Genomic DNA, 23,679 nt, shown 5'->3' with positions numbered 1-23,679 from the left:
CAAAAGCAAAGAAACAAGCTAATGAGACGAAAAAGCATTTGCATTGCCTTTCATGAGCAATCAGAGAGTAGTAGCAAATCCCTGATACGGGTCAGGTAATGCATTGAGAATAGAAGTGACAAGAGAGCTGTCCGGAATGATCTCATCAATGTTAGCAAGCTACTTTGGAAGGTCTTTAACCTTCGTCAAGTACTCATCCATTGAGTCACCCTCATCCATATGCAACATATCCGACTGCTTCTTTAAATAGGCCACTCGTGCCTCATTGCACACTTGATAGAGTGCAGCAAGTGCATCCCAAGCCAACTTAGCATTGACACGAACGGATATGAGGACTAATGCTCCTCTTCATTGAGAGAGCAATGAGCGCATCTACTTCTGCATCCCTGGCATCCCAACGTACATTAGGGGGTGCAAATACCTGTATAATAGAGGATCCAGATGTAGCTGTGCTTTGGCGTCCTGCGTGAGCACCTGACTGCTGCACAACTGACGACAGAGGACGCACCTCATCACCAGAAATCATACCCCATAGGCCCTTCGCAACCAGCAGGTGCTTCATCATATATGCCCACAATGGGTAATTTGTTCCATAAAATTTATCCTCAGCTCTAAGCATTCCAAACACGTCATCAACAGCCATAATAACCTGCAAAAGACTTTCTGTCCCACACCAAATGCACCTGACCAATACACTGCAAGTACAATGCTACTTAATGCACCCTGATGGCTGCAAGTAGCTCATTGATCTGATATACCTGCAAATGTGTGAAAATGGTAAGCGTAGGGATAGCGCTTACTGATCAAATGTCGAAAATCAAGGCGCCTGAAGCCGATTTTGTGAAAAGCCCCAAAAAATATGCACCAATTGCAATCCAATTTGCTGATTTTTGCCAAAAATCAGAAAATCCCCAAAACGTGTTTGATGCTCAATGGCCAAATTCAATGCAGAAAGCCTCAGACTTGAAAAGCCCCAAATTTATTTGATGCAGGTGCTCCATTTTTTCAGCAGGAGTTGCCAAAGCCCCAAATTTTCTTGACTGCAGATGCTCCAAGTTTTAGCAAAACAATTCAGATCAAAAAATCCCCAATTTTTGATGCCATAAACTGGCATGGAGGGTAGTCAGTAGATAGTCGAGCTGTTTGCTGATAGCGAGGAGGTGGTTGCTGTCAGAGGTCTACGAAGCTGACGGAGACTTGGCAGGTACAGCAGTAGAGCTGCAAGGCGGCACAAAGGCTGGGCTGCAGGAGTTGGGCACCAAGTGAAATAACATAGTAGAATGTATACGAAGCAGCAAATAGACAGCACGACAGCAAGCAAAAAGATGTACAGAAGGCTGAGGCGGCAGCATGACTGTGTGAGAAGAAAAACAAAACAAGTTGTAGCTGATTTTAAAAATCAAGAGAGAGCTTGATGTTAGAACTTGAAGAAACCCTCGAGAGCAGAAAGTAACCTGCTCTGATACCAAATGTTGGAGCACCTGTGGATTAGGGTTAGGGTTTGCAACAGCAAAGCACACACACAAGCACACAACACAATTTTGATTGAATGGTGGGGAAAGGTGCACAAGTACAAAGATAAAATACCCCTCATAAGTGGATAACCAGGCTACATTTGTATGGTTTCTGCATTTTTTATCTCCCTACTCTACAGCACCAGCAGCCTTGCTGTGCATTTTTTATGCCTCTTCTACCTTCATAAATAGCTGCGTTTTTTGCTACATAAACTGCCCTTTTTTCTTTGCTACATGAGCTGGGTTTTTTTCCCTTCATCTACTGCAGCCCACCATGCCTACACTTGGCTGCAACCAACACAAGCAAGCGAAGGCTATTAACCCAAGCAAGAAGAGAAGTTGCAGATAAGCAAAACGCAAGATCTGCATCTACAATGGCCAATCAGCAAAACACAATCATCTACATCATCATCACGTGTGATGATTCTCTGGTGAGAACTTAAATAGATCAAAAGTTCTTTCCACGTTTATCTTCCTTCAAAGCGGAGGCACAAGCTGCACAAACACGTGCTTCAACCAATGTTGTGGAGACAACCACATGTGCTACATCTTATTGGTTTGGAAACGACGACACAAAAGGATTTTCATCAGCATCGAGGGGAGACTCTTCTTCCTCAACTTCTAGTCCTTTTCTATTTGAGTGAAGGGTTCTCTACCCCGGATGTCCCCCGAAATCTGAATATTTTGTAGCCATGGGTTCTTTGCCCAGATTGTCTCCCAAACTCTATTTAATATGTTGTAAAGCCTTAATGCTATAAAAGGCAAAGATGTATTCTTGTGGAGTCGCATCTTGGGGGGGGGGGGGGGGGGGGGGGGGGGGGGGACTAAGCAATAATCTCAACTTTGGTCATAAGTTGATTGAGGGAATATCATGACATGGGAGGTGTGCATGGCTAGGTCCCCTCAACCCAATGATGTGATGGAGTATGAAGTTGGTTGCTTCTTTTACGTGCAGGTCTCACCATCTTCACTCTAACTATTCCAACTATTTGTTCATAACAAAGTGCACATGCACACATGTTTGCATGTTTGAAATTGTTTTTATGTGAACTATTTTCGTGTGACTGCCTACTATGAATGTCTAGTTAACAGGCCTCGGACACCTACCCGTGAACCATGCAAGTGCCTAGTATTCTAACGTGTTTTGTGGCATGTGAACACGTGATAACTGCACTCTAAACCTTAATTTTAATCTATTAAATGCTTTGTAAGGTTTATAACCTTTGCATGTTCACATGCATTAAAATTTCAGTGGACAATTTATTAGAGTGCCTGGGGCCTAACTTGGTGGGCACCCCTCCTGGCCATAGTGTGTGGGCTGAGCACCCCATAAGTGAGGGGTGGCCACCCATGTGGCAAGAGTTGGTGTAGACAACCAAAAAATTCATGCACGATTCATTCTCCCTCTCTACAACGCTTCATCGTCACTTTCCTGCACTCCATCTCTCCATCGTTTTTGCTCATAGAGGAGGCTCCACCCGTACATTTGCAAAAACAAGCACATAGTTGTGATCCTCATCAAAAGAGCACCCCACTACACCCCTCCTTATCAGTTTTTCGGCTACTTCACCTGGGCGCTATGTACAGGTGCCACGTCCTCAGCAGGCGTCTGAGTTGCTGCCGTAGTTCCAATGAAATGCCTTTCATTCAGTTTGAATGAAACGAAACGTTTCATACAAATGAAACGTGTTTCAATCAAGTCTACCTGGAACCATAGTGGTTGAGTACTTTAGGTACGGTGCGGTATGGTACTGTATGGTACGAGTACGTAAAGTATGCATCAAGATAAGTACTTTAAGTACGTTCACGTTTTTTAGTATGTATGTACGACGTACATAAAATAAGAAATATCTAGCATCCATACAAAAATAGCATGAAAGACAATGGTGATACTGAAATGAAAACTAATCGATTAACTACTAAGCAATGACCACTGACTAAAATAGTTAAAAAACGGGTCAAATAAGTGTTGTACATTGAACCTCATATTTGGTACGAAGACCTTATCCGTACGAGGTACGGTACATATGGAGTGGTACGGAAAGTACTGAAGGTACACATCAGATGAGTACAGGTACGGAATGCAACTATGCCTGGAGCTGTACAAAGTACGATTTAAGCGTTTTTAATCCAGAGAGCTTGTTTTTCGAAAAACGCCTACCTATGCCTATGAAAAGGTTCGAAGGAGATCCTGTGTTGCAAAAATCAGCCCCTTCCAACTCCTCCCGCACTTCTCAGGTTCCATGCCCGCCATCTCTCAGGTTGGTTGTGCGGATTTGTGCCTTTTTTCTTCAATTTTGCCAAAATAAAAAATGATTTTGAAATTTGGGGGTTTTCATGCCAGGATGCCAATCTTGCCCTACTGTTTGTCAAGATGCCTCGCACTAGGGATGCCATGTGGGCCCATGTCACTCCTGTATCAAGATACGGTGGTTCAACCCATAGTCACACGAAACGGGGGGAAACGGCGCCCCGAAACGGGGAAACATCGTTTCCCCACATCGAACCCAACGAAACGGCAAGAAACGGGGCAGGTGGTAGACGTTGCCCCTTTTAATTAAGAAAACGATGGCAAAACGTAGATCGCTGCCCACGTGGCATAAAATAATTTTAAAAAAAACGTTGGCTGTGCGATGCCGTTGAGACACGATGGCTGGCCCAAAAAATAACGTAAGGCTCCGCCTTTGATGATGGCAGCCCATGTGGCATAAAATAATAATAAAAAGGCGTTGGCTGGCCCGCCCTGCAATGCCCGTTGAGAAGAAACGATCACCGTCGCCTCTTGCCTGTTGCTTCCTTCCTGTTGCTCTCCTTGCAACTTGTCTCAATTCTCAACACCACACCATATAATCTATAGTACGAAGCTTGTTTTGTGCAGTGTACTTGTCTTGTACACAAGACTTGTTTCCTGTGACTGTGACACAAGTTCCTAGAGAGATTCAAATCCCAAAGCTCTAGCACGGTCCTCTCTCCCCCCCTTTCTCTCTTTCCCTCCCTCTCTCCCCTTCTAGAGCAAGGCTCAAGTCGGAGCAAGGCACTTCTCAACTTGGTCCTCCACAATCAATAACTTTTAATCAGTAAGTGTTTTGTTTTTTAAATTTGTAAATGAACCTTGTTTTTTTTAAATGATCATTGACTATTAAAAAATAGATGGGAAGCTTCTTAATTAAATTGCACCTTTTTTTATTAATATAACAAGTCCTTTTTCAATTAATCCCTCTCTTCTTCTTATTGTGGTGCATTCAATAGTTTGCACTAATGGCATTCTATGAGCAGCGTTGTGGTTGTCGTTCATGTGTGGCTGAGCGACAATACATCGAGACAGCTCATTGTCGATGCCCTTTGCCTCTTCGAGAGAGCCTGACATTGCAAGAGGCAATCTCTAAGAGGGCTCAACGATGTCATTGCCCTCCCATGTGGTTTTGGAATGATGAAGATTGCTTGCTATTGCAAATGGTCCCAAGACACACTTGAAGACAAGCCCCCATATGGCGAAACCTACAGCTTGTAGAACCTGTTGTGGTCCTAGTTGATGCTGAGGCAACTACCAGTCACTCATGAGGATCAAGACAATAAAGCCCATGTAGAAAGTCACTTGTTGTAACTATTGCTAATATTGAATGAATAAAGAATTTTATTTTTCTCCGAACTTTGTCGGCTCTATTGTGCACTTTCTTTTTTTAGAATCTCCTGGCACCTTGTCCTTATTGTCCATTGCAATGACCCTTGTTCCTCGGTCCTTCTTTGCGGTCTTTGCATCGATGGCCTCCATGGATCATTCCACCTCAAAGAAGTCTAAATCTACGGAGTGGTCTTGGTAGGATGAGATCTTGGCGGAGGGTGCCTACAAAACAGGAGGCGCGAAAAAGTGGACATGCAAATATAGTCTCCTTACAAAGTCAAGTAGTGCAACTCGTATTCGAGTACACCTGCTTCATCAGCATGAACAAGACATTGCATTCTATACCAACATCACTAGTGAAGCACAAGAGGAGCTTCGTCAGAAAGACGAAGCAACGCGGACATCTTCATCGGCTCGAAGAGCAGGGGTGGGAGTAGATCCTTCCACATATGTGGGCACTTCAGGACAAACCTCTGGAACCACTAGGTCTTCGTATGGTGGAATGCCTTCATTTTTTGGACCCACTGCAAGTCCATTTGGTGCACCACCACCAGCTGGGGGCACGAGGGATACAGTTCGACCAGGCAGAGTACACTTCAGAGTAGATGAGACCCAAAGAAGAAGGAGGAGGTGGATGGTAGTGTTGCGCGCTTCTTCTACCATGATGCCATTGCCTTTCAGGCTGCTCGTAGCTTCTACTTCAAGGACATGGTGCGCAAGATTGCACAGTATGGATCCACCTACACTCCATCATCACAGGCATTGAGAACCACCTTACTAGCGAAGGAGAAGGGCACAATTGCTGCAGCAACAAAGATTGTTAGGTCCTCTTGGGACAGGAATGGCATCACACTTATTGCATATGGCTGGAGCGACACTCGGTCCAGATCCATTCATGGTGTCATTGCCTATTCTAGAGAGCAATCTTACTTTATCTCATCGCATGATGCATCCGAGATAGGAAAAAGTGCAAAAGCACTCTTCCTAGAGTGGTCAGCAGCCGTACAAGCAGTGAGTGTAGAGAAAGTGATCCACTTTGTAGCTGATGGAGAGAATGCGAACAAGGCAACCGGCAGATTGTTGTGTGACAGGTTTCCTCATATCACATTTTCTGTATGCGTGGCGCACTGCCTCAACAATCTTCTCAAGGACATCGGGAAGTTGGATTGGGTTGCTCCCATCATAGAGCAAGCGACCCAGATTGTATCCTTCATTGACAGGCACACTTTCTTGCTGGCTGAGTTCAGGAAGAAGTCATCTAGAGATTTGCGCAAGTATTCAGACACTCGCTTCGGATACAACTTCCTCATGTTGGGGTCCCTTAACAAGTGTTCTAGTGCCCTAAAGCAGTTAATGGTGAGTGATGAGTATGAAAGGCATGCATTGTCTAGAACCGTTGTAGGGAAGGCATGTGCGTCAAATATTGGGAACCCTCTTTGGTGGGAGCAGGTGAGACGCATCATAGCTTTGGGGAAGCCGATCATCCACTTGTTGAGCATGACAGATTCACTTCAGCCATGCATTGGAAAGACTTACGAGGGGATGGACAAGGTGGTGGAAAAGTTGGAGCACATTGAGCAAGATGAATAGAAATACCAGGTTTTAAGGAAGCTATGTCAAGATAGATGGGATATGTACCATTCACCTATGCATGTAGCAGGTTTCATGGTTGATCCCCAGTTTCAAGCACGCAATCAATACACAGATTCAGAGGTGGCAAATGGATGGGACATGATTTTGGAGAGACTTGAGCCTAACATTGCAAAGCAGAGAACTATCAAGGATCAACTGGCAGATTACAAGGCTTGCAAGAGGAGGTTTGGAAGAGCCAATGCTTTGGCAGATCGCTTCACCACTGATCCATGTGTTTGATGGGAGGACTATGGGGCAGACACTCCAGAGTTGCAACAATTGGCCATCAAGATTCTGAGCCACGCGGTCAGTTCGTCTTGTTTGGAGCAACTATGGAGCTCATTTAGCCATATCGCTTCAAAGAAGCGAAATTGGCTTAACACTCAAAAGACCAATGATCTAATTTTTGTGAGTGCCAATTTGCGTCTTCTTGAGCGAAATGAGAACCCCCAATCTCGGAAGCATTGGTCAAAGGAGGATGAGAAGGGTTTAGAGACAGAGGAGCATGCCAGTTTACCGCCTACGCCGATAGCTACTTTGGGTGAAGCAGGGGATAGCGGCTCCAACATTATGATGATTTGGGCTCAGACGGACGATGTGCATCTCTCGCAAGTTTGAGTCTACTCATGAGTTCCAAACTTGGCTGATGTATTTGCATTGTACTTTCTATTCTTAATTCAACAAGAAATTGACTTCATCTTGAGGTGTCCTTTATGCAAATTTGAGAAAGTCTTGTTGTTGAGTTTGTAATTACTAGTTTTTGGTTCTATAGTTTAATTTATCAAGTATATGTGCTGTTTCCTAGCCGTTCCCGTTTCCTGCGAGTGCCGTTTCTGTTTCCGAGGGGGGTGCCGTTTCTCGTTTCTGGTGACTATGGTTCAACCACCCAAAAGTGGAAATGTAATTTTTGTGGGGTTTGCTCAAGAGGGTCCATAATCCGTGTTAAGGCCCATTTCACAAGTTTAACCTGGGAAGCCATTGGTGACAGCAATTGGTAGGATGCGGTTGCGGGCCTCTACCTGAGGATATTGAGGCTAGTGAGGATACAAATGATGCATCAAAGAGAACACGGTTGGGTTCATAGCAAGATGCACACAGCCAAGCAAGATTCGGGGATGCTGGTAGTTCCACTCCCACAACAACACGAAGCTCTCTGCCCACAAGACCTAGAGCCTCTCTAAAGAGAGCAAGCATGCAGAAGTAGGCAATTAATGATGCAACTAGGGAACTCACTAGGCTTTTCATCCAATGTGCTTTGTCTTTTCACATTGTGCGCACCCCACGATGGAAAAAGGCCATGAGGGCGATCAGCCGCATTGGATGTGAGTGGAAGGCACCCTCCTATGAGACCTTCCGCACTAAAGAGCTCAAAAGAGAGCAACAAGCAATGGAGGTGGAGATGGTGTCATTAAAAGCCACTTGAACCAAGTATGGTTGCACATTGTTATGTGATGGGTGGTCAGATATACGCAAGAGAAATGTGTACAATGTTTTGGTGTCCTCTTGCAAGGGCACTATGTTTTTGTGTGCCATTGATGCATCTGTGCCTAGGACAGTGGTGATAGGAGAGTTTATATGGTCACACCTCCGAGAGGCTATCATGGAGATAGGCCCACAAAACATAGTGGAGATAGGCCATACAAGTATCAACACCAGCATTATTAGGAGGTGTTAGTACCAGTGCATCAGCTAAGACGAGTGCAGCAGCTGAGGCAGAATCGTCCTCTTTTGAGAGTGATGCTGAGTCAACCGAGGAGGCTACTGATGAGGACATCGAGGATGTTGAGAATTGAGTGCCCAGACTCCAGATTGAGGACTCTAGTCTTTGGGGCTATCAGGCTCCTCTAGTTTGTCATGCATGATTGCATCTATCAACATGCTTTACTTTGTGTATTTCAGACTTCACTTTTCTTTTTTTGTCTAAGCTCAGGATTCAAACTTTTTGTGATCACTTTGAAGTTTGAGTGCTTAGTGGACTATGTCACTCTTGCCTACAGGCTACTTTATATATTATTTATTGAGTTTTGAGCAATTGCCAATATTGATGATGGGATCTTGATTCTTGACATTGCTAGCAGCCAGTTTATTTAGGCCAATTGGTCAGTTGGGTGCCCACTGTAACTGTAACTGGTTCACCCAGATTCTTTAGTTTTAACTTTTAAATATGTTTGAATGTGTAAATGATGCATGTTTAATACTGTTTTGCAGGGAAGGCAACATATTTTTTACACATTATAAGCTTATATATATTTTTTGGGGCCTGTACACCCCCCCCCCTTTTGTATGAAACGTTTTTGAAGCATCTGGGATTTGAAAGAAACGTTTATGAGATGCGTTTCATGAAACACCTGGCAACTATGGTTGTTGTACGGCCACCGTGTGCTACCCCTGATCAGCCCATGCTGCTGGACAGCCTATTTTGAGCTGGTCAAATCCATCCGGGGGCTGGTCGTGCTGATTTAGGGTTGTTCCAAGCATCCATAGTGCCTGTTTGGACATGTGGGCGGCACCCATGACTAATCCATATATATTTACGCATCAGCAATGCGCCTGCAACTCCATTGCTACTTGGTTTTGTGCCTGGGAGTGACCATTAGTGCCAGTTCTTTATTTTCAGCATTCCCATCATCATGAGGCTGCAATCCAGGTGCTAGTACGGGCACACCAATGCGTGTGAACCCGGAACACCAGTGACACGTGTGGACCCGAAACACCAGTTTCAAGATTGCTTCATTCCACTGAGAGGTGGGGAGTTGCTGGGAAAGCTCATCACACACCGCACCCCGAATGAGAGATGTGTATCCACGTAGTGCGGGAGTATGATGAAGCTCTCCTCCATCATGTGAAGAAGATGGTCTCTATAGCAAGCCATCTTCGTCCCTGGGGGTTGGAGGGGTGGATGCCAGATCCTCCGAGTATCCAATCTTACAATGTCCTTCCTAATCATCCTGTTCAATTCTGTGCGGCTGAGAGCAAAGGAAGGGGTCTCTATACTGTACTGAAACGACGGGAGAGAAGTCGAACAACAAAGACAAGGTACAACCAATTGGAAGGCAGTCGGCATGTTTATATTTGCTCCACGACCTGTTTTATTCAGCCTTGAATATGCACTTTTTCCAATGTGGTCATTTAGGTGCTGCCTGCCTTGCTATGCTGGCTGTCGTAGTATGGCTGCTCATGGGCTGGCCGACAGCTGTGCAGACCCTCTTAAGGGCTGGCCGACTGAGCTACAGCGCTTGGAGGCTGGCCACCTTGCTGCCCAGGCCCTCCAGGCTTGGCCGACAACATGCCCAGCCCTTCATGGGCTGTTGGGCTTGGCCATGGGGCCTCTTTGGCCATAGGGTGGCCCTAAAAGCTATCCTATAACTAGGCAAGGCCAATGAGCCTTGTTGGGGTGGCCCTAAAGGCTATTCTATAAGTAGGCAAGGCCAATGAGCCTTGTTGGGGTGGCCCACAAGGCTGCCCCTACTGGCCCACATACCCAAATAGGTATACCGGTTGACATCTAATCCTACAACTGGTGTCCCAAGCAAAGCCCGATACACCTCTACATCGTTCCAAAGGGTGACTCACAATACTGACCAGCACTGCTCTATGTGCGGGACTTGCACACATGACCAAGACCATGTACGGGACTTGTACGCCTCACCCTGGATGCTTAGAGTGGAACCCTGGCTGACTTATCCCTGACTGGGGCTGACAAAGGACTAGTTACCACTCCAGGTCTTGCACCTGCTATACAGATATATCCACGTGGCATCCCAATGCGGGGTGTACGTGACATCTCCTTCTGCTTAACTTGACGAAAGCTGCAAAGCCTCCAAATACTCCGTCAATAATGCCAGATAATCTTCAAAGAAATTCTTGTCAAGCCACACCGCTTCATGTGTCCCTCGGTCTTGTGCCAGATGCACGTGACATCTCCTTCTGTTTAACTTGACGGAGGCTGCAAAGCCTCCAAATAGTCTGTCAATAATGCCAGATAATCTTCAAATAAATTCTTGTCAGGCCACAACGCTTATGTGTCCCTTGGTCTTGAAACTTTGTGAGGAATTGTCTTTCTTTTCGGCCAGAGCCATGCTTGAAATGATGCAAGAGGATCTATTCTGGAACCATAACTCCAGCTTCGTCCACTATGTCTAGTTCATGTTCATCGTGGACATCCGAGCATGGACATTGGAGAGAGGAGGTCCAATATAAGGCTTCAACCAACTGACATGGAACACATCATGCATGGTTCAATCGGGAGGTAGCTTTAGCTTCATAGAAACCTCGTTGATCTTCTTTAGAATGGGAAAAGGTCCAAAGCTCCAAAACAATAACTTTGGGCATATAGCGACTGAATGCCCATTCTGTTGTAAGACCGCTCCGACAGCAATGTTACTCGTACCGGTGATCACCTAGAATGGGTCATCCCAGGAGACTAACACTAAACAAGGCGCCTCGGATAATGCAACCTTAAGGTCCCTAAAGCCTGTAAACCTCGAGGGGTCATTTGAATCCGTTGCCTCCAAATCTTGACACCTTTAGGCAGATCAGTGATGAGAGTTACTAAGACATCAAAAAACTTGTCGATGTGGGTGGAATATGGATGGCAAATGCCCACAAACGACCGAATGTCATGCAATTTTTGAAATCTCCCAATTAAGGATTTCTGCCACCGGATGCCTTTGAGCACTGCTTATATATCCGAGGTAATGAATCTCATATAGATAAAACTCTATTTTTTTCTCATTGACATAAAGCTCTACGTCAATGGCGTGCTACTCTTCTGTAGCTCAAAAAATCAATATGTCATCCAAAAAGATAAAGACACACTTGTTTATTAAGTCCCTAAAACCCGCCTCATCATGCAGTTAAATGTAGCTAGGACATTTGTTAAACCAAAGGGCATGACTACGAACTCGTAGTGGACCCACTCAGTTCGGAGTGCGGTTTTGGGAAGTTCCCGTCCACAATTTGTACATGATGGTACCCACTTTTTAGGTCAATCTTTGAAAACACATTTTCTCCATTCAACCTCTCTAAGATGAAATCAATCGGAGGCATAAGGAGCTTGCTCTTGATCATCAGGTTGTTGAGCGCCAAATAATCTACGCAAAGCTGAGAGGATCCATCCTTCTTTTTCACAAGAGGATCGAGGCTGCGAATGGAGACACACTAGAGCATATGAAACTAGATTGCAACAGTTCGTGGAGTCGACGGTTCAACTCTATCTCCATGGCCTTGCTTAGGTGATATGGAAACTTATTCGGGGATTCGGAACCTGGGAGGAGTTCAATTTTGTGGTACTCCGCTTTAGATGGGGGAGAAGCTTAGAAGGCACGTTATCCCGAAGAAAGATCTTCTAGAACCGATCATGCACGGCCTTGTACTTCTCCAAAGCACTCCTAACTATCTGGGTGGTCTAAACATAGATCACCGCACACTGTGCACCTTTCCGAAACTCTTGTTTAGCCTGTATATGACTAATGACCAGAAAGTTAGATATCCCTGGTTCACACAGGAGCCTTTGACAAATTTCAGGTAATCCGAAACTTGTGTTGGTCCCAATCAACGTCTGGGGTGAACTTCCCTAAGACGATGTCTGCACCTACAAGAGGGGCAACCATGAAATCGCGCACGAATTCTATACCCTAGATAACTAATTTAGCACGATCACCTTCAAACTTGATACTTGTTGTTGTCATGCTTGTGCTAAAAACCCCTCCACTTTCTTATCTCCCAAGGTCAACAAGCAACAGGCTCGCTGAGCGGCTTGTTCCATGACCACATCCTCTGTTCTGCCCCCGCTGTCAAACAGGACGACGACTCTATGGCCACTTATGTAGCCAAATGTCTTGAGTAATTCCATTTCTTGGTCAATTTCACCTAATTTAACATCCATATGTTGAAATTTCCAATGAGTGTTCCACTAGCTCTTCAATTTATAAATTCCAATTTCATATGTTAGTCTCAATTGCACCTAATTTCACACACAATCGTTGAAATTTCCTACAATTTCTCACTTTTTCCCAATTTATGAATCCGCTTTCTTACTTTCAATCTCAGTCACATCTAATTTCACAACCAATTGTTAAAATTTCCTACGTTAGCTCGGTTAGGCAGGGCTATCCTCTGGCACCTTACCTCTTCCTATTCGTCGTCGAGGCCATCTCTCCAGGGCTTGAGGGATTGCGTTTTCCCCTCCACACGCAGGAGGAGCTACTGGACTCCGAGTTTGCAAACGACACAGCAGCTTTCCTGGCAGATGTGGGGAATCTACATAGATTTACAGAGGCAATTGAGGTTTTCTATCGCGCATCAGGAGCACATATCAACTAGCACAAGTCGTGTGGTTTTTGGGTAGGCTCAGCACCCACCCGACTTGGCGACTAGTTGAGGATTTCCAGTGGATCCCGAGGGAAACTCCAGTTCGATATCTCGACTGCTGCTAGGTTCGCATGGATATCTCTCCCGAGTAGCAGCTCGTCCCGCTTCTTCTGAGTATTCGGAAGAAGCTTCTTTATTGGAGCTCGGTGAGGCTATCCCTAGCAGGCAAGGTGGTGGTGGCAAACCAAGTACTTCTGGCCACCATGTGGTGCATCACTTCATGCTGGGCCTTTTCTCGGTCTTGTATTGGCCAGGTACAGCAATTGATCCAGAATTTCTTATGGGCCGGAAGTGATGGGAGGCTAGCCAAGGCCAAGGTGGCATGGAGAGTGATTATTCAACCTCGTCACAGAGAGGGGCTAGGCCTCATTCGCACATACTGCGCGGCTAGGCCGCAAGATCCAGATGCCTGAGATTGATGGCACACCGGCAGTAACAACACATTGGCAATCTCAGGTCCTCTCACTGCGTTTCCTTTCCGATTTTTGGAAGAGACTATGGGACAATTTTCGGCCAAGAAAGATCACCCTCTTTCTTTGGTTGATGGCACATAGGAGTTTAGCAGTCGGTACTTGGTTGGCAGTTGGTGGTCGACCAGCGACTTGCCTGCGGTGCGAGCGGCCACCCCCGGGAGACTCATAGACATTGCCTTTGGGGTTGCCCGAAGGCTAAACAGATTTGGCAGAGGATTCTCCGCATCTTTGCTATGGAAAGGGCATCAACCCAGATCATCACATGGAGCACTGTCGCTTGGGACACAAAGGCTAAAGTGGTCAGGGTTTATGAGGAGGATGGGGGAGGGCTAGGCCTTCAGATCTCTCACCATCATGTTGTAGCAGTACCAGTTACAGCCCCACCTACAAGCGATTGGCGACTAGGCTCATGCCAAAGATGGGAGATTTGTAGTAGCATAGCAACCTAGCACATTTGGCATGCTAGATGCAGCAAGGCCATTGAGGGTACCCACACTCCGCCGGTGGAGACCATCAGAAGCATATGGCTTGATATCATTCACACCCTCCGCGGTCAGTGGGGGAAGTTACAGGGAGGTACAAACCGCATGGGGAAGCGACGAGAAGCTTTCTTGCGACTTTGGAGGCCCAGCCCTTTGCTCACATATAGAGGAGGAGACCCTACTTGGCACTACAGACCACCTGTGTGGTTGTTCCCACCCCCTCCCCCTGTATGAGATAGCCTTCTCCTCACAGAGCGGCCAGCCGGAGGAGAAGCGTCTCTTCCCCTCATGATCATTTGACTCTCGCCCTTAAATGCGGCGAGTTTGTATGTAGCCCATGGTGGTATCTAGCCCTTTGTGGTTGTTTTCCTTTAACTAATCGAAGGATCTTTTTTCCCCAAAAAAAAACAAAAAAAAAATCCTACATTATTCTTAAGTTCTCACATTTTCCCAATTTGGTCTGACAAGTGTCACTTCGAAACCTCTCCGTTTTGTCCATAGAGACGAAACGAAACCAAACATGTTGAAATGACGAAACGACCGAAACGTTTCTTGTGACTATGCGCATGGGACCTCTACAAGGGAGATAGCCGAAGCAGGGATCTGAGAGGGGTCTGGGAAGGGATCTCGGTGATGACAATCGAAGAAGAGCAAAGGAAAGATGTTTCTTGAAGAGGTATCCTTTTCTCCAAGGCCTATATAGAAGCTGTACACGCCCGCATCTGTTCCCCTTGTTGCGCTATGCTGCGCATAAACTCCAAGAACATGTCATTTGAGTCACCATTGAGGACTTGGCTTCCGGACGCAATCGCTGTCGAAGAAACAGTTTTTGCAGGGGTTTCGTATTCTCTCTCGTCTCGTCCGAATTTGCCATAGCAAGAGTGGCGGCCCAAGTTTTTCCATAACTGCAATAATACCATCCACTGTGTGTGTGGGAGCGCTTCCGGAGGCTATAAACCAACCATCCTTCAAGGGACAGGAGTCACACCGGAATAGGAGTGCAACTGGCATCTAAAAAAACCACACAAGCGGAAAAAAAAAAATCTTCTTTTTTTTATTGGTTGAATTTTTTTACCAAAAGGCAACGCTCTGATACCACTGTAACATGCGGAGGATTACAGATAGGATTATACTTTGATAATGAATATTCAACACCTAATAAATATTCAACACCTTGGTTTCTGATGATTGCACAATGTAGCAAAGATAAGAGTGCGAGAGAGAGAGAGAGAGAGAGAGAGAGAGAGAAGAAAAACAACAAAGACAAGGTACACCCGATTGGGTACCAAATACCCTCTAAAGCGCCCCCACCAAGGATTGGTGTATTTGCTTTGTTGAATGATGAGAAAAAGATGGATTTCTGTAGGTCCACCTTGGCTGTAAATCTGATGCAGCCTGTAATACTTGACTCTTGACCTTCAAGTTCACCGTTTGCTTTGGCTTCCCTTGGCTGTTCTGGCCCTTGAATACCTTTAGCACTTTCTGAATATCAGATGGTCAAAACCCTTGGTTAGCCCATGCTTATATACCTCTCCTATATGCTGGTCGGTGGACTAAAAAGGCAGTCGGCCTGTTTATATTTGCTCCCCAACCTGTTTTATTCATCATTAAATATGTGCTTCTTCCAATGTGGCCATTTAGGTGTTCGCCGCCTTACTGTGCTGGCTGCCGATAGTATGGCTTTCCATGGGCTGGCCGATTGCTGTGTGCTGGCCGCCTTGCTGCCTAGGCCCTCCAGGCCTGGCCAACAACACACCCAGCCCTTCATGGGCTGTTGGGCTTGTCCATGAGGCCTCTTTAGCCCCTAGGGTGGCCCTAAAGGCTACCCTACAAGTAGGCAAGGCCAATGAGCTTTGCCATAGGGCTGCCCCTTTGCCTAATGGCCCACATACCCAAATATGTATGCAAGCTGACATCTAATCCTATGACCGGTGTCCCAAGCAAAGCCGGTACACCTCTACATCATTCTAGAGGGTGACTCACAGTACGGACTGGCACTGCTCCATGTGTGGAACTTGCACACCTGACCAAGACCATGTACAGGACTTGTACACCTAACCCTGGACGCTTAGAGTGGAACCCTGATAGACTAATGCCGGACTGGGGCTCACAAGGGACCAATTACCACTCCAAGTCCTACACATGATCTCCCCTGCATGAATCCTCTCCCTGACATAGTGATAATGAATCTCTATTTGCTTAGTACGTGCATGAAACACTGGGTTTCGTACCACGGCTATAGCACTCTGACTGTCAATGAGTATGGTGGTGGGTGTCTGCTGACACTCACAAAGATCAGCCATCAATCTCCTCAACCATACACAATCTACTGTGGCTGTAAAGGCTGCCCTGTACTCAACCTCACAAGTAGATGTGGCAACAGTGGGCTACTTTTTGCTCAGCCATGATATGCATGAATGCCCCAAAAAGAAACAATTCCCACTGGTGGATTTGCCGTGTATCATAGTCACCAGCCCAGTCCGAATCACTGTAAGCACGTAACTGCAAGCCACCCCCCCCCCCCGCCCCCCTGGGCGGGATATACCAACGCAAGATCCAGGGCGCCCTGAAGATAGCTGAGATCCGCTTCACTGCTTGCCAATGCTTTGTACCTGGGCTGTGTATAAATTTGCTACACTGGGAAACCCCAAACTGAATATCTGGGCGTGTGTTGCATAAATATATGTGGCAGCCCACTGCTTGGCTGTAAACACTCATATCAAAAGGCTCTCCAACATTATACATGCTCAATTTCAGCCCTGGCTCCATCGGAGTAGAGCTGGGCTTACAATCTTGGAACCAAAATTTGTGCAACAGCTTTTGAATGTACTTTGATTGGTGTACATAAATCCCAACATCTGTCTGCACAAATTGTATGCCCAAATAATAATGCCAAATCTGTCATCTCAAATGACGTTTGCAATTCAGCTTTGAATGCTGAAATTTTATCCATATCAAGAATGAGCATAATCAAAGTGCCATGATCTTCTTTCACATACAGGGTGCTCACTGTTGGACTATTGCGAAATCCGTGCGTGGTCCAATAAGTATGTATCTTCTCATACCAAGCTCGAGGAGTATATGAGACAGCCCACTGCTTGGATGTAAACACTCATATCCAAAGGCTCTCCAACATTATACATGCTCAATTTCAGCCCTAGCTCCATCGAAGTAGAGATAGGCTTACAATCTTGAAACCCAAATTTGTGCAACAGCTTTCGAATGTACTTCGATTGGTGTACATAAATCCCAACATCTGTTAGCACAAATTGTATGCCCAAATAATAATGCAACAATCCCAAATCTGTCATCTCAAATGACGTTTACAATTCAGCTTTGAATGCTGAAATTTTCTCCATATCATTCCCAATTAGCAACATGTCATCCACATAAAGAATGAGCATAATCAAAGTGCCATGATCCTCTTTCACATAGAGGGTGCTTTCTGTTGGACTCTTGTGAAATCCGTGCGTGGTCAAATAAGTATGTATCTTCTCATACCAAGCTCCAGGAGCTTGTTTAAGACCATAGCTTGCATACTTTGTATTCATGACCATGCATCACAAAACCAATGGACTGATTTACATACACTTCTTCTTGCAAATCCCCATTGAGAAAAGCTGATTTTATGTCCAACTGATGCACTTTCCATCCATGATGGACAGCTTGTTTTTATGGATAGAATCTATCTCATTTTGCATGGCTTGCATTCAATGTTCATCCTCGTGAGCCTCTTCAAATGAATCTGGCTCATATGCATCACAAAGTGTACTCATGCAAGCAACATCTGCCTGTTCTCTTGCATTACGTGAACCAACCCATGGCCTGCTACCAAGTGGAGCTGAAAGTTTGCTCTCCTATAAAGCACAGAGCAGCCAACGAGGCACAACTCTAGCCTCTTCCGTTGTTGTCTGCTCTTGCTCCACTGCTGCCTCCACATTTTGAGGTGTAATGAGCTCATTCATAAGCTGATTTTGAGTACCCAAATGCTTTCCATTAGGCAAAGTTGATGGTTGATCTGTCGATCCGTCAATTCCCAACGGGAGAAGTCCTTGAAACATGTTAAGTGGGCCCGAAGGTGGCTGTCCAAAAAATTCAGCCAATGGCTGGTCTAAATTTTCAGCAAACACAAAATCTCTGCTGTCCAAAATCCTTTGTGTGGAAGGATTAAAGAGACGGTAGCCTTTACTGCCACTGTTGTAACCCACAAATATGCACTTAGCTGCTTTGTCATTAAGCTTACCTCTCATTTGCTGAGGTACATGTGCGTAAGCTATACATCCAAAAACTCTAAAGTGATCAACTTTAGGTTTCCTTGCCAGGCCTCATATGACATTATGGTTTTCAATGCTTTGGTAGGGTATCTATTCAACAGGTGTAGCACACATTATTGCCTCTATCCGGAATTTGTGAGGCAAGCCTTTGCCTTTAACCATGCATTCTAGCCGTTTTCATCAAAGACATGTTCTTTCTCTCAGCAACACCATTTTGCTAAGGAGAATATGGCATCATGCATTGATGCTTTATGCCTTTTTCTACCATAAAAACTTTGAAAGCAATGGACACGTATTCCCTCCCTTGAACTGTACGGAGGGTATGCACTTTGCAACTTGTTTGATTTTCAGCTTGTGCCACAAAATGCTGAAAACATGCAAACACATCAGATTTTTCAGGGATAAACCCAAGCAAATCTGGAGTAGTCATAGATAAAGGTTACAAAGTATAGATGCTTTTTAATAGATGGTGTCCGCATAGGACCACACACATCACTGTGCACAAGCTGTGATTCTCGGACAGCCCTTGTTGATCCATCTATTCGGAATGAACTTATGTGCATCTTACCCAATATGCACCTTTCACATACATGTTTTGGTGGCAGCTCAACATGAGACATATCCTGTACCATTTCATGCCTTTGCAATAGCATCAAACTACCATATTTCACATGCCCAAACCTAGCATGCCACAATTCTGCCTCTTGCATGGCAGGTGTAAGAGTGGTAACCACATGAGCATCATGCTCTCTCCTGTCAAACCTGTCAAGCTGATATAACCCATGGTACAATGTGCCGGAAGTGACCAATGCATAGCCACCTTCACGGTCTTTGACTGTGCATCTGTCATCCTCTAAGTTCACTACATATCCTCTTTTAGCAAAAGAGGAGATGGACAACAAGTTCTTAATCCTTGGCACATACAATACATCTGGAAGACATAAGTCTACACCATCTGCCGTTTTTATTAGGATCACCTCACCAACACCCTCAACTAGATAAGAAGAATTGTTTGCACATGTTACCCGCTTGCCTTCAAGGGCAACCATAAGCTTCTTAAACAAATTCCTCTGTGAGGTAATGTGTTTAGAGGCACCAATGTCAAAGTACCATGTGTCATGTCTTTCATTGACACTGAGAGACATACGCTCCAATGATGCATCATAACTGCAAGTAAGGAAAGTCCACTCATCTTGCATAAGATTTACTGATGCATCATCTTTCCCTGCAAGTGATGAAGAAGAATCTACAGCCATGCCACTTTCCTTTTTCTTCTCCTTTGCAAGCCTTTTTTTACACTCATTCAAGTAGTGACCTGGCTTTTTGCAGTAGTGACATTTGCCCTTTTTCTTGGGCTTGCCTGCATCATTTTTAGCCTTTTGCGAAGGCTGTCCTGAATCAACCTTTGGCTCAAAATTGTGTTTGGCTTTTCCCTTGCCCTTGTTTTGGCAACAAAAACCCCATCATTGCCACGCATGCTAGAAGATTTGTTCTTCCAATTCTGCTCCTCCTGTAGTAATAAGCCAACCAACTCTTCAAACAAGATAGGTTCCAGGTTTCCCCGCATAGATAGAGTGAGCAATGTTTGGAAGTTCAAGTAGGTTTCTAGCAGAGATGATAGTGTCCTCGAAACCAGCTTAGCTCATCACTACTGAGGAGCTACTCCCGAAGATCCTGGATCTTCGTAAGATGATCAGCCATACTATCACCATCATTCATGTCTAAGTTCTCAAGCTCTTTCTTGAGAAATGCAACCTTGGCCTCATTCTTTTCCTAATACATGGTTTCAAGTACATCCCAAGCTCACCATGAGGTCCTGCAAGACCAGATATACGATATGATTGATCGCTTTACAGGCAAAGCAATCAAAGCCATCACTTGGGCATCACGAGTATCCCATCTCTTCTGCTCCTGTGAGGGAGGAGGTAGTATTGCAGCTTGTTAATTACCATGGCCAGGCGTGTTAGGTGCTATTGCAACAGAGCATACTTCTTCACCGAACACATAACCCCATAATCCTTCAGCCACGAAGAAGATTTCGGACCATGAAACTCCAAAGGGAGTAATTACAGCCATCCAATTTGTCCTCTTGGGACAAAACCCCAATATATCGGTCGTATTTCCAACCATTTGCTGAAATCTCTTTACCAAGAGATATGCAAACACGTGCAACCAAATATGCTATAAAAAGCACCTGCAGGCAAAATCCCAAACACACCAGAGTGCAATGCCATGCAACCACAAAGTCTGTGCAAATGTTTTGCCTCGAATACAAGGTTGCAGATAATTGCAATGCTGAAAATCCCCAAATTTCTAAGCACCAATGGGCTGATTTATGTGTCAATTGCACATAATTCACAAAAGCCCGAAAAATCTGTGTACCAATGAGCTTTAATTGTGTAATTAAGCATTGATTATAGAATGGCAACGAGCTGCCGGCCGGACAAAGTCGCCGACAGAATGCGCTTGCTACTTGCACTGGCGACAGACACCCTGGCGACAGACACCGGACGGAACGGCCCCAAGAATTTAGAGATTTCTGCTGAGTGCCACATCAGCCACAAGTGTGGTGGAGCTCAGCCAGGAGTCGCCCATCGTGGTGAGAACGCTGCTAAGGGGCTGGGCAATGGTGGAGCCCTCGGCACTAGTGCCGCCCGAAATGGGCAACAGGAAGCTAAGTGGGTGACGAAAGACGGGGGCCAAGCGGCGGAAGACAAGGGCCGGATGAAGTGGCTCGCATAGGCCACCGATGGATCACAGTGTCGACGGACGGGGATCGCCGGACAGAAACTAAGCGTGCAGGAGAGGGCAACCTTGCTCTGATACCACTGTTAGGGTTAGGGTTCCACAAGCAGAGACACACACACAGAATCGACAGCAACAAGAATACACAGAGAAGATGGTGATTGATGCTCACACCATAAAGGATTGCTTGGAATGTGTGGAGCTTGAGGGTTGACTCCATAATGTCAAAATACAATAATAGTGGTGTCCTTTCACACCAAATGCCCAAGGGGAAAAACCCAAAGATAGAAAAGTGCCCTTGGTTAGCCCATGTTCACATGTAGCACTACTCATAGCATAGATGCCAATATGCAGGACATGGAACTTTGCCTATTGAATTGGCTCGTGGAGAGACTACATGTGGGCTGAAATTTTCTTGTTCTGCAGGTGATGTACAAGATGAACATGCATCCCCTGATACTCATGCCTTAGAGTATTCTCATGAACAAGAAGATGCAAGAAGGGGATGTACCCATGCATGCATGAAGGCCACCATTGCCAAGGCCACCTATTCGGAGAGCTCATGCTCATACCATACCAATGACGAGCACTATGTCCAAAGTGCTACTTTATTGGAAACGGGAAAACAGAAACATGAAGGGGAGGAGCATCATGCCGAGAAGCAAAAGGAATTCAAGGCCTGGCAACAAGTTGATCAAATTTGAAATAAATACTTTCAACCCTTTGTTCTTGACGATGAATAGCAAAATGTAAAGAAGATAAGAGTGCAAAGAGAGAGGGAAGCCAAATACACAATATTGGGTCCCAAATACCCTCTAAGGGGCCCCCACCAGGTATGTTGTATTTGCTTTATTGAATGAGTAGAATGACAGTATCTTGGCTGTAAATAGCCTAGAGTGAACTGACTTGACTTGGACAGCTTCCTTGGCTGAGATACCTTTCAGCCTGACGTCCATCTGTTGATCTACAACTTTCCACCTTGCTTTGGCCCTTCTCTTGGCTTGTCTACAGCCCTAGACTTTCAGCACTTGTAGAGAATGAGATGATTTATGTCTCTTGCTGCCTATTGCTTATATATGACCAATACATGCTAGTCGGTTTGCAACATAGGCTGTCGGCCTATTTCCAGTCACCCCATAACCTGAATATTTCAGCAATAAAGAGGCAAATTTTCAAACGTGTGGTTAGAGGGCTGGCTGACAGGCATAGTTGCAAACATTCGCATTTGCATAGGTTTGCAAACGTTTGCTGCATTCTCAAGTTTGCAACACCTTGCAAACTTGACTTTTTTTGCAACGGGCGGTCGGCCATGTGTTCGGTTTTTTTTTTGAGGTAGCATGTAAATACTAAACATTGGGTAGCATGGCTCATCAAAGCATATGAAATTAAATCGTTGCTAAATGTTGGGAATCGTGCTCAAGAATACTATTGTGCAGAGAGTAGAATCCCCATTCAACTTTCAACATTGTGAAGAAGCTTGAAGGTGTGTGTTGTACCCCACAACTGTACCCGCTACAACCTTCAGGTAGTGTTGATATTTTTTAAATTTGAAACTCTCCCGGAAAAGCCCCAAATTTCACATGTTAGTCTTTAGAGATGGTTTTCTTTTGGAAATTAGCCATCTAGTATCAATATTTAAAAATTACCTCTACACAAATTAGCAATTTCAAAAAAAAAAAGGCCAAAATTTCACATAGAGTTGCTCTCTATCAAATTTGGGGCTTTTTTAAGAAATTGAAAATTTGCTTGAAAGCTGAAAATTATTAATCATAGCCACAAAAAATCCCCAAATTTCTTAGGGACCTACACCATGTACAGATTCTTGTCAAAATTGGGGATTTTGGTTGAAAATAGAAATAAGCAAAAGCTGAAATTTTTACCTGATTGCAAAAAAAAAAAAAAACCGGAGTTTCACAGGGACCTACACAATGTACATTGTGCAAAGCCTCTCAGCCTCGTCAAATTTGGGGCTTTTTTCTTGAAATAACTTATAAGTGGAGGGCTGCAGCTGAATTTTTTGACTAATAGAAAAAAAAACCCAAATTAAACATACTCCACATAGATCTACACAATGTATAGATCCCTGTCAAATTTGGGCCTTTTTTAATTCTCATCTTATTTCGTCATACTTCAATTTTCAGGCATGATGAGACCCAAAGGCCCCGAGTGGGAGCATGTGACCACTCTCGAAAAAAAGGGGAGAGGTATCTATTATTGTAGATGCAAATAGTGCCCCCACCAATGGATTGGGGGGCCTTTGCATATACGAGCCCGCATCTTATGCATTGTTGGGCATGGTGTTGATAAATGCCCTAGTGCTCCGCAAAGTGTGAAAGATGTATGCAATGTGGGTGGAATGCGTGCAGATGGGGGTAATGACATTGATGCTCAAGTGGCTGATTTGGGAGAAGCAAGAGGTGCCTTTCCAAATGCAGGTTTCTCTTCAAATGTATGTGCCTCTTCAAATGCAATTAATGTTACAAATGTATTAAACAAGAGACAGAAAGTCTCTAAAGCTAGTCAATTTTAAGGAAAGCTTGCATATGCATGGCAGTTACAAGCAAG

The 23,679-nt window shown here is 45.0% G+C and overlaps 1 pseudogene across 3 annotated transcripts in view; it reads right to left on the bottom strand.

Moving 5' to 3' along the window:
* The window catches only part of LOC147624901 (WD repeat-containing protein LWD1 pseudogene), an 83,772-nt pseudogene that overhangs the window by 25,944 nt on the left and 34,149 nt on the right, over positions 1-23,679 (bottom strand). The window contains exon 1 of one of the 3 annotated variants that reach the window (XR_015268879.1): positions 3,676-3,697. The exons of the other annotated variants lie outside the window; for them this stretch is intronic. The product of XR_015268879.1 is annotated as a WD repeat-containing protein LWD1 pseudogene, transcript variant X3 (transcript). Of the gene's footprint in view, positions 1-3,675; positions 3,698-23,679 lie in introns of those variants that run through there. 3 annotated transcript variants of the gene reach the window in all.

The sequence above is a fragment of the Cibotium barometz genome, chromosome 24, assembly GCF_041138505.1.
Source record: "Cibotium barometz isolate CiBa-2024 chromosome 24, ASM4113850v1, whole genome shotgun sequence".
Classification (NCBI taxonomy): domain Eukaryota; kingdom Viridiplantae; phylum Streptophyta; class Polypodiopsida; order Cyatheales; family Cibotiaceae; genus Cibotium; species Cibotium barometz.
The sequence above is the reverse complement of the archived record's forward strand: the minus strand, read 5'-3'. Positions and strand labels throughout refer to the sequence as shown.